At 42.1% G+C, this 16,714-nt stretch overlaps 2 long non-coding RNA genes and 1 pseudogene across 5 annotated transcripts in view; all 3 read left to right on the top strand.

Annotated features, from left to right (window-relative positions):
* Nucleotides 1-3,371: 3,371 nt before the first annotated feature.
* Nucleotides 3,372-3,857, top strand: LOC123396015 (annotated as a pseudogene).
* A 549-nt stretch (nucleotides 3,858-4,406) lies between these two features.
* On the top strand, nucleotides 4,407-5,758 carry LOC123405635. 2 transcript variants are annotated; one of them, XR_006611975.1, is made up of 3 exons: nucleotides 4,407-4,434; nucleotides 4,587-4,806; nucleotides 5,722-5,758. It is a non-coding gene; the product is annotated as an uncharacterized LOC123405635 (long non-coding RNA). The 2 variants fall into 2 exon arrangements; XR_006611976.1 differs by having other exon boundaries at nucleotides 4,415-4,498.
* A 93-nt stretch (nucleotides 5,759-5,851) lies between these two features.
* Nucleotides 5,852-16,714, top strand: part of LOC123400778 — a 42,732-nt gene continuing 31,869 nt past the window's right edge. The window contains exons 1-3 of one of the 3 annotated variants that reach the window (XR_006610995.1): nucleotides 5,852-5,898; nucleotides 6,556-6,714; nucleotides 7,586-7,669. This is a non-coding gene — a long non-coding RNA (uncharacterized LOC123400778). Of the gene's footprint in view, nucleotides 5,899-6,555; nucleotides 6,715-7,042; nucleotides 7,310-7,585; nucleotides 7,670-16,714 lie in introns of those variants that run through there. The other 2 variants (XR_006610994.1, XR_006610993.1) reach the window with 2 other exon arrangements.

Below are 16,714 nucleotides of genomic sequence, written 5' to 3'. Positions count from 1 at the left end.
GATGCATGCTGGATAGCGGTCGACGTGTGGAGTAATAGTAGTAGATGCAGAAAGTATCGGTCTACTTGTTTTGGACGTGATGCCTATAGATATAATCATTGCATAGATATCGTCACGACTTTGCGCGGTTCTATCAATTGCTCGACAGTAATTTGTTCACCCACCGTCTACTTGCTTTCATGACAGAAGCCGCTAGTAAACACTATGGCCCCCGGGTCTATTCACATCCATCGTTTACACCTCCGCTTTTACTTTGCTTTGTTACTTTGTTGCTTTCAGTTCTCACTTGGCAAACAATCTATAAGGGATTGACAACCCCTTCATAGCGTTCGGAGTAAGCTTTTGTGTTTGTGCAGGATCTTGTGATACTCCTCCACCAGATTAATACCTTGGTTCTCAAACTGAGGGAAATACTTACCACCGCTGTGCTACATCACCCTTTCCGCTTCGTGGGAACACCAACGCAAGGCTCCAAGGCCACGGGGGAAATCCTTTGCATACTTGCCTAGGAAGTCCCTTAAGGCGTAGCCGTAGCTGAAGGATTCCTGGTGCCGTCGACACGACTATTCTTGGCGCCGTTGCAAGGGAAGCACAGCTGACATGAGACGCCTTCTCCTGGGAGGAGGAGGCGACTACGGCATTCGAGGCTCTCCAGCGGGCGCTCACGACGGGACCCGTCCTCCAGATGCCGGAGTTTGATATGTCGTTCGTGGTGGACTGCGACGCCTCTGGCATCGGCTTTGGTGCCGTCCTACACCAGGGTGAGGGACCGCTCGCCTTCTTCAGCCGCCCCTTCGCCGCTCGCCATCACAAGCTCGCGGCCTATGAGTGCGAGCTTATTGGGCTGGTTCAGGTGGTGCGCCACTGGCGGCCTTATCTTTGGGGCCGGTCCTTCCGTGTGCGCACGGACCACTACAGCCTCAAGTTCTTGCTAGACCAGCGCCTCTCCTTGGTTCCGCGGCACCAGTGGATCAGCAAGCTCTTCGGCTTCGACTTCACCGTCGAGTATCGCCCCAGCCGTCTCAACACGGTCGCCGACGCCTTGTCCCACCGCGACATTGAGGATGTCGCGGACGACGTCGCCATGGTTGGCACTATCATGTGCATCCGCTCCGGGCCATCTTTCGCCTTCATCGACGACATTCATCGGGCAACTTCGAAGGCCGTGGACGCGCAGGGCCTGCGCTAGCGCCTTGACACCGGCGAGCTGGACGCACCTTGGCACTTGGACGAGGGGCTGCTCCTACATGGCCACCGCATCTTCGTGCCCGACCATGGCGACCTGCGCCACCAGGTCCTGAACTTGGCGCACTCTGCAGGGCACAAGGGCGTGCAGAAGACTCTCCATCGTCTCCGTGCTGATTTTTACATCCCCGGTGATGGCGCAATGGTCCGCGACTGGGTGCGGTCGTGCGTGACGTGCCAGCGAAACAAGACGGAGACACTACGACCCGCGGGTCTACTGCAGCCGCTGGACGTACCCTCCCAGGTGTGGGCGGATATTTCCATGGACTTCATCGAGGGCCTTCCCAAGGTGGGTGGCAAGTCCGTCATGCTCACGCTGGTTGACCGCTTCTCCAAGTACGCGCACTTCATTGCCCTGGGTCATCCATATACAGCCGCCTCCGTGGCGCGGGCCTTCTTCGACGGCATCGTCCGCCTCCACGGTTTTCCTTCGTCCATCGTCAGCGATCGTGATCCCGTGTTCACGGGACATGTCTGGCGGGATCTTTTTCGACTGACGGGTGTGAAGCTCCGCATGAGCACGGCGTTCCACCCTCAGACAGACGGCAAATCCAAGGTGGTCAACAAGGTGATCGCCATGTACCTGCGATGTGTTACTGGTGATCGTCCACGAGCTTGGGTGGACTGGTTGGCGTGGGCAGAGTACTGCTACAACACCTCCTATCACTCCGCCATGCGCACCACACCTTTCGAGGTGGTCTACGGGCGCCCACCTCCGATGATGCTCCCTTACGAGCCAGGGACACGCACTCCAAGCGCAAATTGGGACCTCGCTACACCGGTCCTTTTCGTGTGTTGGAGCGTGTCGGCACATTCGCATACCGCTTGGAGCTGCCAGCTGGTTCTCGCCTCCACGATGTCTTCCATGTCTTCTTACTGAAGGCCTACCGCGGGGACCCTCCTGCAGCGACGCTGGCCCTTCCTCCTACTTCGGATGGCCGCCTCCTTCCAGCTTCCACACAGGTGGCAAAGGTGCTGCAGGCGCAGCAGCGTCGCGGCGTCTGGCATGTGTTGGTACAGTGGACCGGCCTGCCAGAGGAGGAAGCCACTTGGGAGAAGCTTGACGATTTCCGCCAGCAGTTTCCAGATGTTCAGCTCGAGGACGAGCTGTTTGAGAAGGCGGGGAGAGATGTTATGACCGGTACAACGTACCAACGGAGGAGGCCCAATGGGCAGGGTTAGTTACAGGCTTAGCCCAAGTTATCTTAGCTATCTTAGAGTCCAAGTTATATTAGAGTCCAAGTTATCTAGGGTTTAGTGGAGGCTGTCCTCCTTTATAAATACATGTACCCCTTTGATATTAAGCAGACAATAAACAGTATTCTGTTGTCGTCTCCCTCAGGAGACGGGAGCCCCAAACCCTAGCCGCTCTCACTCTCTCTCACGCCGCGACGGCGCCCAACCGCCGGCCCCGGCGTCCCCAACCTCGCAGCCCGCACTTCCACCCCTACAACCTACGTCCGAAATCTGGTAGAACTCTAGCCTCTACCAGAGTAGCCATAGGGAAACATGTGCTCAGTTTACTAATATCTACATTCTTTCAGTTTCTTTGCAATATTTGGTGTTGACGGCCTGCATGTTTTTCTTTAAAGTGTTTTGCAGGCTTCGGCAAAGTTTATTGAACTGACCAGCAAATGTGCACAAGAAATTCACACACAGTATGTGCTCTGATGCTTTAGCTATTTTTCTTCTTATGATGCTCCCAATTTTGATTCTTAATTTTCTTCTTATATGTTCTAAATTATAATGAAGAAAGGAAACAAAGAAATGAACAGAAAGTGCAGGAGGGATGTGATAGTGAAAATGAGGACTCAAGTAAAAAGGAAAATAAGAGAGGTCCCCGAGAATAGTTGATTCTAAACTATAATTTTCTCTACTATTAAAGGGGGATCTGCCGTCGTGATCGTTCGACCTCCAGCAATTCCCTTCCTACCGCTAGCCTTTCCACCAATTTTTTTCAATCCCTCCACAAACCAGTCGATAAACCAGCCAATTAAAATAAAAACCCATCGCTAGCACAGTCAAAAATAAGGGTTCAATAAAAAACATGAAATCTACTAACGCACGCACGCATGACCTGGGGATCCACCACCCCCCCCCCCCCCCCGTCGCTAGCACGGCCTGGCGATTCAACCTGCGCCCCTTTCTCTTCCTCTCCCTCCCTAAGCGCAACCGCCCCCCAAATCCCTCGCTCGCCGCCCCCGATGATGCGTCGAAGCCACCGCGCCCCGCCGCCGCCCCCCCGCATTATGACGCCTACGAGGAGCGCCGCCTCGCCGAGGAGGTGCTCTACCTGCACTCCCTCTGGCACAGCGGCCCGCCCACCCCTGCCCTTGCCCCCGCCTCGGCTCCCGCGCCACCCTCCGGAGGCTCCCGCCCCACCCGCGATCGCCCCAACCAACGGAAGCGCCGCAGGATCGAGCGCCCCGCCGCGGAGCCCGAGGGACCCGGCGCCGACTGGCCCCTCGCGCCCTCCCCGCCCGCCTCCCCGTCCCCCGCGTCCTGGCCCGACGCCGCACCCTCCTCCCCCGCGCCCAGGCCGCAACCAGAGCCACAACCTTCCCCCGCCTCGCTCGCGCAGCGGGACGCCCTCCGCGCCGTCGTCTCCCTAGTCGAAGTAGGGTTGGGCGCTGCCGCGGTCTTCCTGGTCGAAGTAGGGTTGTGCATCGCCGCTGTCCTCCTGGTCGAAGTAGGGTTGGGTGCCATCGTCGTCCTCTTGGTCGACGGCGCCCTCGTCTTCGCCGTCCGCACCCATCCCCGCCTTTCTATTTCTGCAAGGGAGGTTGACTTCCTCCCTTTCTCTCGTGCAGATCGCCGTCCTCTGGTTCGGTTGTGCCCCAGCTGCGCGTGTAGGACACGGGAGATGAGCATGTTGGCAGCGTCATGATCAGCAAGGTGGTATTCTCATACTCATGTCTATATGATTCTGCAGTTCATGCTATCAGCACCAACTTTCTTTCGTGCAGCGCCGAGCATGACATGTTGCTTACATTGATCCAGTGCGAATGACTTATTCTTCAGTAGCACATGTTTCCGTTGAGAGCCTTTGTATAGCCTACTTCAATCTTGCATCCAAGTAACGAGGTGAAAAAATTGTTTTCCGGGTTCATGGGGCTAGGTTGATGAGCTCAGAGAAAGATGTTGTGATTAAAGTCCTAAAGCCAAGAATTGCAGATACTTTGGTCAACGGTATGAATTTTATCTATCTTGTTTCACATGTTTTTGGCTTGGTTACCTCTTTGATCGCACCAAGGTAACTGACCATTCTGCTAGCTGCTTGGATCTGACCGTCAGTTTAGTTGTTGTCACTAACCTCTATACACCATGTTGACTGGTTGTAGATATATGTAATTGACTCTGGGAGGAGTTCGGACCATGGGAGACGGCTTCACCTCCAGCCCATCAGTGTTTCAGTAAGCAATGGTTGCGCTGGAGGAGAAGGGTGGTAGCGGCGCCGCGAGGCTGGAGGTGCCGACAGGGAGGTGGCTCACGGGGAGCTTCAATCTAACAAGCCACTTTGTGTTCTTCCTGCACCATGGCTGGGTCATCCTCGCCTCTGAGGTATGTTATCCATCCATCTCTTCTAATTTCTCTTCTTGTTCTTTTTTCATCAACATACACACATCCACTGAAAGCAAAATTATTTTGTACTGATATAATATTTATTCTTTGCATATAACTAATATTTCCAGTAGTCCAGAACGAATCTTAATTCGGTTCATGTTTAATTGGAGGTTGCAAATTGGGAAAGCGGCCTCAACACTTGTAATGCTGACACTTGTCAATGACCAATGAAAAAAGAAATGGGAGAGATGTTGTAGTTTCAAATCATGCACACGCATGCTTGGTCAGTTGTTACTTTCTTCTTGTGATTTATGTAGCCTGCCACATGTTATGTTCGAACTACATCACACTTCTAAGTGAATAATAGAATAGTACAGTTAAAATACTTTGTTTGGACACCAATTAGTAACAATACATTGACAAAATGAAAATGAATATGCGTTGCCGCATGTTTGCAAGCAGGAAAATAGTTCACACACAGAGATTCTTTCTGACAATCCACAATTAGTATGTCATTTTGGTTGCTGAATATAATACTCATAGCCCATCAATAAATTATGATTGCCAGTCCACTCATCATAAAAAGTGTAGTGGATGTTGGAAAATTTACCTCGTCTTCCATTTCTAAATTTTCAAAACACAAACCTAGAGACGTTAATTTTATTTGAATTGCTGCTCATTTAGACATTCCTCTTGCTGCTGACCACAATACAATTAATTATATCATGTAATGAGAAGTGAATCATTTTCCATGATTATTAGAAGGTAAAAATATGGGAGACGACATACGCATTGGCATACCTGGTTGAACCAGATAGTTACTAAAACCATTACTTGACACTGAGCCCCTCTACTTCCTAGGATGTTTTCATTTCAGTTTACTGAATATTTTTCTTGCTTGAACTATATCAGGGGAGCAACTGCCAGAACTCGGAAGCTAATGATATTGTAACTGTAGAGATACTCATACAAATATTGCAATCAACTTTGACGGTGGAAATGCATAGACATGGGAACGAGTTCCATATGGAAGGTGCAATAGTGAAGCTGCTTGCATTGATCTACAATCCATCTTGACTTCGGCTAGAAGTGAGTTATATTGAGCTTAGTGATGCATGGTTACATATAGATAGAAGAACTTGATAGTTTGTTGTCTCCACATTTTTTTAAGGGAACACCTATTTTTTATTTATTTTAAGGTCTTATATTTTAGTTTAAAGAACACCTCTGAATTTTCATTGGAAATGAAATGAGCTATTATAACTACCACGGAACTTGATTATTTTTGTGTACTTTGAGATCTACATCTTGAAGAAAAAACCATGAAATATTTGGTATACAAGGAGTTACAGCACTACCATGTACCTTCATTCTTTTAGTACTCAACGTATTTAGCTTGAGATCTTCAATTTTTTCCCAAACCAAAAAGCAACTCCGAATACCGGTTGATGTAATACTGCTCTAATCAGGCTTGTCTATCATTACCCATAAAATGGATGGACTTTTGGGCTGAAGTTTGTTGGAATTTGAGATGGGGATAGGAAACAGTCTTGGTGAGTTCTTAATTCTCGGGTTGGAGAAAATGGTCGTTGCCTTGCTGGTGTTCGGAATTTTGAGCTGACCAGGACCATTCTTGACGAGTCTCATTTTGTCATTGCAAACTACTGCATAAGACTGTCCCATCAGCTTTTGATGTATGTAGGGTTGTTGTACTTCTCAATTTTCTTAAAGAATTTTGCATTGTAGGGAACAACTACTTCTGAATTTTGGGGTGGCAGAAGTAAGGGCGAGTTGAATTGTGCAACCGCGGGGAATGCATGCACATGGAAGGGTGGACGTCACGGTTACCCTCGCAGGGACGACTATGCCAACAACTGTTTGCGCATTAACTAATTAATAGCACAGGTGAGGATGATATATTTTTTCTTTATCAGTAGTCATATTTGTTCAGATTAAGATCCACATGTAAACATTCCCACACCTTGTGTCATATAGAACTAGCCTAAAGGGATTATGATTGATCTTCTAAGCTAGGTGGTATTAAAAAAGTGTTTCTCACCAAGGAAGGTAATTATAATAAGCATCAAGGACATCATGAGTTTTTTTAAGATGACCGAAGTATAGTCAAAAGATCCTGATCTCACTAAACACAATGGTCCTGGCTTATATATTATTTTTTATGTTCTACTCAACTAGCAGGCAGTAGGTGACTTTGGTTTTCATCATGTTGTAGGCAAATCTTGCTTTATCTAATGTAAGAAGAGGGTCAAAGTTTGTTCAACTATGCGCACTTTTTTTAACTAAGTAGTAATACATACAACAAAGGTTGCCATCCACGAGCATTGCCTCGAGTTGCTTGATGTATGTGGATCATTTGTTTGTAACATAATCCAAGTTACGTATCTGATGAAGGGGAAATTGTATGTACACGTTTTATGTACCGGTATATATGTGTTGTCTCAAACTATAAAACATGATCAATGATAATTTTTTCATTAAACATTAATGAAGTTGACAAACCAAAGAGATCATGCCCCATTGATAGAGGTGAGTGGAGTGGAGGTATGTGGTGCACTTAGAGGGCGAAATACAGGCTGAAAGTACATCCAGGCATGAGCTGATTTGTAGCAAACATACAGACTCTGTTGTTTTACACCGAGGGGAGATACTCTTTGATACTCTGCTTTGTGGCAAAGGGACATATCGTGTTACTTCTGTCCTATTCTTGTATGTCAAAGCTTAATAACAATTTATTACACTCTTTGTTATTTTTCAGTGGCGTAACTTCTTGATGACACGTTTCTCGTGTGAAGGCCCTTACGTTTCATCAAACGATTTGTTTTAAGAAAAAACTAAAGCATTCATGTGCTACCTGTATTGCTAATTAGTTGCACAATAATGACTTGATTGTGTACCACTCTATTTTGTGCATTTTATCCGGTAAGGCTCTCCTTGCTTTCTTCTTCTTTTGTTCTGCAAATGACATATTAGGTCCAAGCTATTGTCTGAATAAGTTAAAAATTGGATAGGAATAGAACGTAGAAGTTTAAAATTCTCACAAATAAACGAAGAAGACATTCATATGATACATTGTTTTCTGAAATTATCATGATTATATATCCTTGCGGTTATAGTGTTGTAGCCAAAGATCGCAAATTCATCATTTACTTCTATCTTGCATATGGCTAAAGTCACACATGTGTGCAATCTTTCCCATTCATCATACAAAAATGCATACATCTTTTATCTCCATTTCAGAAGCAATGACATTTGTATGCTAAAATTTAGCCAAAATGCGTTCGCAGACAAACTAAGTGCCATATTCAAATCCACTCGCACTTTTTTGCTTCAGGAATGTGTCCTCCTTTAGTTTTTCTCGAATTGTATTCTTTTTTAATATTACTATGACACTTGTGATTTTCGACATCCATTATGTCCATACTATATGAGATGATGAAAACCTTAAAGGGACCGTGGCAACGCACGGGCAGTTAACTAGTAGTATGAAAAATATAAATGTACCTATATTATATGCTGGATTAATGTTGAGTGTTAGTTATCTGGTTTTATGATGATCATGAGTTGGCTTATACTTCCTCTGTTCCTAAATATAATACATTTTAGAGATTTCACTATAGACTACATACGGAACAAAATGAGTGAATCTACACTCTAATATATGTCTATATATATCAGTATGTAGTCCATAGTAAAATCTTTAAAAGGTCTTATATTTAGGAACGAAGGGAGTACATCTGTATGTATGTTAAGATAACTTGTATTGCTCCTATAGTTCCTCTTTTCCAAACCAAATTAGTAGTAGTTTTTCTTGAATAGAATCTTGTGGAGGGAAAATCAAGCGAGGGAAAATAAATAACTGAAACTCGGTCTCGCTGAATTAGTTTGCTCAAAAAGACACAGCGACAGAGATAGAGAGAGAGACATGTATGTACACCTCTAAAACTAGCGAACAAAGCATATGTACAATTAATTGGTAAATTCTCCCTCTGTATCCAAATATAAGCCATTTTTTGGTCTAGACTCTAGACTCTTATATTTGGATACAGAGGGAGTACCGGTTAGCAACAGAAACCTGGCTGCTATCATGTTTCTCCTGCAACTATTCCTATGCAAATGTTGTGCGAATACTTCTATTTTAATGCAGATTACAAGTGAACACTACCAACAGTCACTAGTACAAAACGGGTCTTTGGCCTGGACCATTTAGTTCCGGCCTGCCTCTGGGCCGGGACTAAAGGCCCGGCCACGTCGCCCCAATTCTCAATGCCTCCCTCGAGGCTTTAGTCCCGGCCCGTAAGGAGCCTTTAGTCCCGGTTCGTGTCCCAAACCGGGACTAAAGGGCTATGCGGAGGGCAGTGGTGGTGGCAACCGTTCGTATCCCCCTTTAGTCCCGGTTGGTGGCTCAACCCGGGACTAAAGGACTAACACGTGGCCTGCCATGGTTGTGGCGACGGTTCGTATACCTCTTTAGTCCCGGTTGGTGGCTCAACCCGGGATTAAAGGCCCAAACGGTTTGCATCCCGCGTCGTTTCGGGCAATGAAAAGCATGAACCGAAGTGTATAGTTACCATTTCTCTGTTCTTCTTCTCTCTCACGTCGCCCTCTCTGTTCTTCTTCTCTCTCGCGTCGCCCTCTCTGTTCTTCTCCTCTCTTCTTCCCTTCTCTTCTTCCACCATGCCAACTAGCTTTCATGAGGTGGTCGCGCATGGCACGACGAAGCTCCGTGTCGTGTACACGAACCTGAGCACGGAGGTGCCATTTTTTCTTCAACAATTGAAGGAACGATGGTTTGACCACGCAGCGGATCATGAGAAGTTCTTCGGGCTTGATCTGGAGTACACGCCCGATCAACGCGGTGTTGTCGTCATCCAAATATGCTTCGCAAGCCATGTCTTGATCTTCCAATGGGCGAGGTAAGTTTTGAGGCTTTCTTTGATCCAAGATAATGACATTGTAAGTTTATTTGTTTCAATCATAGTTGGTTCCCTTCAAATAGTTGTAGTGAAACAATTTTGATTAGTTGAAGGGGAGCACAATCTAATTGGAATAGTGTTCCATAACCTGAAAAATCGTATTAGAAACAACTAGTTTTTAATATGTTCCATTGGAATCATAGTTGGTTCCCTTCAAATAGTTGTAGTGAAACAATTTTGATTACTTGAAGGGGAGCACAATCTAATTGGAATAGTTTTCCATAATCTGAAAAATCGTATTAGAATCAACTAGTGTTTAATATGTTCCATTGGAATCATAATTGGTTCCCTTCAAATAGTTGTAGTGAAACAATTTTGATTAGTTGAAGGGGAACACAATCTGATTGGAATAGTGTTCCATAATCTGAAAAATCGTATTAGAATGAACTAGTGTTTAATATGTTCCATTGGAATCATAGTTGGTTCGCTTCAAATAGCTGTAGTGAAACAATTTTGATTAGTTGAAGGGAACACAATCTGATTGGAATAGTGTTCCATAATCTGAAAAATCTGATTGGTTCAATATGTTCCATTGAAATCATAGTTGTAGTGATACAATTTTATGCGATGTTCCATTGAAAATTGAATATAGCTAGTGATCTCTCTAGGTTCCATTGGATAGCAATATGATATGTCATATTCATGAAAATTGCATATAGCTAGTGATCTCTCTAGGTTCCATTGGATAGCTATAGTGATCTCTCTAGGTTCCATTGCATATGTTCTATTTGAATCCTAAAGATAAGTTTCTCTTTAGTTGTAGTGAAACATGTTTCCTTATTGCAGCAGTATGTAACATTTGTTCCATTTTAATTTGTTTCTGTTGCTGGAGTGACAAGCATTGTCCAGGACTCATGGAGTTCCTTCGCAGCGGCGTCACTTTTTCTTCTGTTGACATAAGGAACGACAAGCTGAAGATGAGGCACAGCTTCGGTATTGAGATACCAGCTGGTTGCCTCGTTGACCTCCAAACGATATTCAGGCTTCGACATGACAGGACTTCGATGGCTCATATGATAGTTGCCTTGATCGACGAGTCATATGGTGATATGAAGACCAGTTTCCCAAAGTATCAGCACAAACTTTGGGAGAAGGGCCCACTTGATGATATCAACATTCAGTAATGCAGCAAAAGATGCATGCATACGTTTCATACGAGTTGTACCGCAAGATTCGAGTCGTCAACTATGGCCAGCGTCACCTCGAGGAACGTGGACATTCTGATTTAGATGATTCAGACGAGTAGTGTTCTGAACGTCGAACACTTGTATATATATCTATGGTAGCTATTATTATGTACTGTTTGGGCTAGTATCATGTACTTCTTGGACCAATTTATATATGTCTAATTTCTGATTGTGCCATTATAGTTTCCAAATTTGAATGGTTTAGCCCTTTCTAACTTCATTTGCTACTTTTGAATGGTTTAGCCCTTTCTAACTTCATGGTATCGTGCATTTCGACCACATATATATACAAAAAGTCTTCAGTTCAAATAAGTTCAAAAAATGAAATCCCTTTTGTAATAGATCTGTTTTTGATTAAAACAATCATTTAAAAATGAAAGACCATTAGTCCCACGTGGCGTGCAGCGGAACCACGTGGCATGCCGCGGAACCACTTTTGTTGTGGGGGTCACTTCTCCTTCTTCTCTTTGTGCTAGATATTGGTTATGCAGTAGGGGAAGTAGGAGTAGCGACCATCATCAACGGTTGAAAAATCAGGTGAGCTAGTGTCCACCATATATGAGAGAAGAAGAAATCCCTTTGTGATGTGCCTTTGAATGGTGCATTTAGAACACACAAAAATTATGGAGTTCAAATAAGTTAAAAAAAAATGAAATCCCTTTGTAAGAGATGAGTTCTCGTTCGAAACCCTGCTACTTCGAGAGAGATTGTCAGTTTTGTACACGAACTGCATCCAGTTTTTATCGTAGCCGTCTCAACTTTTTAACACATGCTATTTGGGTGAAATGATGACAGCATGCCAACTTTCACCATTTTCAGAGTTCATTTGTAGTGCTTTTCAATTTTTGGGTCAACTAGCTCAAAAAAATAAGTAAATGCACGAAATATACCAAATGAAGTCAGAAATTGTGGAAATTTTGTGATGTGCCTTTGAATGGTGCATTTTGAACACACAAAAAGTATGGAGTTCAAATAAGTTTAAAAAAATGAAATCCCTTTGTAAGAGATGAGTTCTCGTTCGAAACCCTGCTACTTCGAGAGAGATTGTCAGTTTTGTACACGAACTGCATCCAGTTTTTGTCGTAGCCCTCTCAACTTTTTAACACATGCTATGTGGGTGAAATGATGATAGCATGCCAACTTTCAACATTTTTCAGAGTTCATTTGTACTGCTTTTCAATTTCAGGGTCAACTAGCTCAAAAAAATAAGTAAATGCACGAAATATACCAAATGAAGTGAGAAATTTGTTGAAATTTTGTGATGTGCCTTTGAATGGTGCATTTTGAACACACAAAAAGTATGGAGTTCAAATAAGTTTAAAAAAATGAAATCCCTTTGTAAGAGATGAGTTCTCGTTCGAAACCCTGCTACTTCGAGAGAGATTGTCAGTTTTGTACACGAACTGCATCCAGTTTTTGTCGTAGCCCTCTCAACTTTTTAACACATGCTATGTGGGTGAAATGATGATAGCATGCCAACTTTCAACATTTTTAGAGTTCATTTGTAGTGCTTTTCAATTTCAGGGTCAACTAGCTCAAAAAAAATAAGTAAATGCACGAAATATACCAAATGAAGTCAGAAATTTGTTGAAATTTTGTGATGTGCCTTTGAATGGTGCATTTTGAACACACAAAAAGTATGGAGTTCAAATAAGTTTAAAAAAATGAAATCCCTTTGTAAGAGATGAGTTCTCGTTCGAAACCCTGCTACTTCGAGAGAGATTATCAGTTTTGTACACGAACTGCATCCAGTTTTTGTCATAGCCCTCTCAACTTTTTAACACATGCTATGCGGGTGAAATGATGATAGCATGCCAACTTTCAACATTTTCAGAGTTCATTTGTAGTGCTTTTCAATTTCAGGGTCAACTAGCTCAAAAAAAATAAGTAAATGCACGAAATATACCAAATGAAGTCAGAAATTGTTGAAATTTTGTGATGTTCCTTTGAATGGTGCATTTTGAACACACAAAGAGTATGGAGTTCAAATAAGTTTAAAAAATGAAATCCCTTTGTAAGAGATGAGTTCTCGTTCAAAACCCTTCTACTTCGAGAGAGATTGTCAGTTTTGTACACGAACTGCATGCAGTTTTTGTCGTAGCCCTCTCAACTTTTTAATACATGCTATGTGGGTGAAATTATGATAGCATGCCAACTTTCAACATTTTCAGAGTTCATTTGTAGTGCTTTTCAATTTCAGGGTCAACTAGCTCAAAAAAAATAAGTAAATGCACGAAATATACCAAATGAAGTCAGAAATTGTTGAAATTTTGTGATGTTCCTTTGAATGGTGCATTTTGAACACACAAAAAGTATGGAGTTCAAATAAGTTTAAAAATGAAATCCCTTTGTAAGAGATGAGTTCTCGTTCGAAACCCTTCTACTTCGAGAGAGATTGTCAGTTTTGTACACGAACTGCATGCAGTTTTTGTCGTAGCCCTCTGAACTTTTTAACACATGCTATGTGGGTGAAATTATGATAGCATGCCAACTTTAAACATTTTCAGAGTTCATTTGTAGTGCTTTTCAATTTCAGGGTCAACTAGCTCAAAAAAAAAAATAAATGCACGAAATATACCAAATGAAGTCAGAAATTTGTTGCAATTTTGTGATGTACCTTTGAATGGTGCATTTTTAACACACAAAAAGTATGGAGTTCAAATAAGTTTAAAAAAATGAAATCCCTTTGTAAGAGATGAGTTCTCGTTCGAAACCCTGCTACTTCGAGAGAGATTGTCAGTTTTGTACACGAACTGCATCCAGTTTTTGTCGTAGCCCTCTCAACTTTTTAACACATGCTATGTGGGTGAAATGATGATAGCATGCCAACTTTCAACATTTTCAGAGTTCATTTGTAGTGCTTTTCAATTTCAGGGTCAACTAGCTCAAAAAAATAAGTAAATGCACGAAATATACCAAATGAAGTCAGAAATTGTGGAAATTTTGTGATGTGCCTTTGAATGGTGCATTTTGAACACACAAAAATTATGGAGTTCAAATAAGTTTAAAAAAATGAAATCCCTTTGTAAGAGATGAGTTCTCGTTCGAAACCCTGCTACTTCGAGAGAGATTGTCAGTTTTGTACACGAACTGCATCCAGTTTTTGTCGTAGCCCTCTCAACTTTTTAACACATGCTATGTGGGTGAAATGATGATAGCATGCCAACTTTCAACATTTTTCAGAGTTCATTTGTACTGCTTTTCAATTTCAGGGTCAACTAGCTCAAAAAAATAAGTAAATGCACGAAATATACCAAATGAAGTGAGAAATTTGTTGAAATTTTGTGATGTGCCTTTGAATGGTGCATTTTGAACACACAAAAAGTATGGAGTTCAAATAAGTTTAAAAAAATGAAATCCCTTTGTAAGAGATGAGTTCTCGTTCGAAACCCTGCTACTTCGAGAGAGATTGTCAGTTTTGTACACGAACTGCATCCAGTTTTTGTCGTAGCCCTCTCAACTTTTTAACACATGCTATGTGGGTGAAATGATGATAGCATGCCAACTTTCAACATTTTTAGAGTTCATTTGTAGTGCTTTTCAATTTCAGGGTCAACTAGCTCAAAAAAAATAAGTAAATGCACGAAATATACCAAATGAAGTCAGAAATTTGTTGAAATTTTGTGATGTGCTTTTGAATGGTGCATTTTGAACACACAAAAAGTATGGAGTTCAAATAAGTTTAAAAAAATGAAATCCCTTTGTAAGAGATGAGTTCTCGTTCGAAACCCTGCTACTTCGAGAGAGATTATCAGTTTTGTACACGAACTGCATCCAGTTTTTGTCATAGCCCTCTCAACTTTTTAACACATGCTATGCGGGTGAAATGATGATAGCATGCCAACTTTCAACATTTTCAGAGTTCATTTGTAGTGCTTTTCAATTTCAGGGTCAACTAGCTCAAAAAAAATAAGTAAATGCACGAAATATACCAAATGAAGTCAGAAATTGTTGAAATTTTGTGATGTTCCTTTGAATGGTGCATTTTGAACACACAAAGAGTATGGAGTTCAAATAAGTTTAAAAAATGAAATCCCTTTGTAAGAGATGAGTTCTCGTTCAAAACCCTTCTACTTCGAGAGAGATTGTCAGTTTTGTACACGAACTGCATGCAGTTTTTGTCGTAGCCCTCTCAACTTTTTAATACATGCTATGTGGGTGAAATTATGATAGCATGCCAACTTTCAACATTTTCAGAGTTCATTTGTAGTGCTTTTCAATTTCAGGGTCAACTAGCTCAAAAAAAATAAGTAAATGCACGAAATATACCAAATGAAGTCAGAAATTGTTGAAATTTTGTGATGTTCCTTTGAATGGTGCATTTTGAACACACAAAAAGTATGGAGTTCAAATAAGTTTAAAAATGAAATCCCTTTGTAAGAGATGAGTTCTCGTTCGAAACCCTTCTACTTCGAGAGAGATTGTCAGTTTTGTACACGAACTGCATGCAGTTTTTGTCGTAGCCCTCTGAACTTTTTAACACATGCTATGTGGGTGAAATTATGATAGCATGCCAACTTTAAACATTTTCAGAGTTCATTTGTAGTGCTTTTCAATTTCAGGGTCAACTAGCTCAAAAAAAAAAAATGCACGAAATATACCAAATGAAGTCAGAAATTTGTTGCAATTTTGTGATGTACCTTTGAATGGTGCATTTTTAACACACAAAAAGTATGGAGTTCAAATAAGTTTAAAAAAATGAAATCCCTTTGTAAGAGATGAGTTCTCGTTCGAAACCCTGCTACTTCGAGAGAGATTGTCAGTTTTGTACACGAACTGCATCCAGTTTTTGTCGTAGCCCTCTCAACTTTTTAACACATGCTATGTGGGTGAAATGATGATAGCATGCCAACTTTCAACATTTTCAGAGTTCATTTGTAGTGCTTTTCAATTTCAGGGTCAACTAGCTCAAAAAAATAAGTAAATGCACGAAATATACCAAATGAAGTCAGAAATTGTTGAAATTTTGTGATGTGCCTTTGAATGGTGCATTTTTAACACACAAAAAGTATGGAGTTCAAATAAGTTTAAAAAAATGAAATCCCTTTGTAAGAGATGAGTTCTCGTTCGGAACCCTGCTAGCTACTTCGAGAGAGATTGTCAGTTTTGTACACGAACTGCATCCAGTTTTTGTCGTAGCCCTCTCAACTTTTTAACACATGCTATGTGGGTGAAATGATGATAGCATGCCAACTTTCAACATTTTTAGAGTTCATTTGTAGTGCTTTTCACTTTCACGGTCAACTAGCTCTAAAAAAATAAGTAAATGCACGAAATATACCAAATGAAGTCAGAAATCTGTTGCAATTTTGTGATGTGCCTTTGAGTGGTGCATTTTGAACACACAAAAAGTATGGAGTTCAAATAAGTTTAAAAAATGAAATCCCTTTGTAAGAGATGAGTTCTCGTTCGAAACCCTGCTACTTCGAGAGAGATTGTCAGTTTTGTACACGAACTGCATCCAGTTTTTGTCGTAGCCCTCTCAACTTTTTAACACATGCTATGTGGGTGAAATGATGATAGCATGCCAACTTTCAACATTTTCATAGTTCTTTTGTAGTGCTTTTCAATTTCAGGGTCAACTAGCTCAAAAAAAATAAGTAAATGCACGAAATATACCAAATGAAGTCAGAAATTGTTGAAATTTTGTGATGTGCCTTTGAATGGTGCATTTTGAACACACAAAAATTATGGAGTTCAAATAAGTTCAAGAAAAATGAAATC

Source organism: Hordeum vulgare, chromosome 1H (assembly GCF_904849725.1).
Source record: "Hordeum vulgare subsp. vulgare chromosome 1H, MorexV3_pseudomolecules_assembly, whole genome shotgun sequence".
In the NCBI taxonomy this organism is placed as follows: domain Eukaryota; kingdom Viridiplantae; phylum Streptophyta; class Magnoliopsida; order Poales; family Poaceae; genus Hordeum; species Hordeum vulgare.
This window is presented reverse-complemented; position numbering and strand designations above follow the sequence as displayed.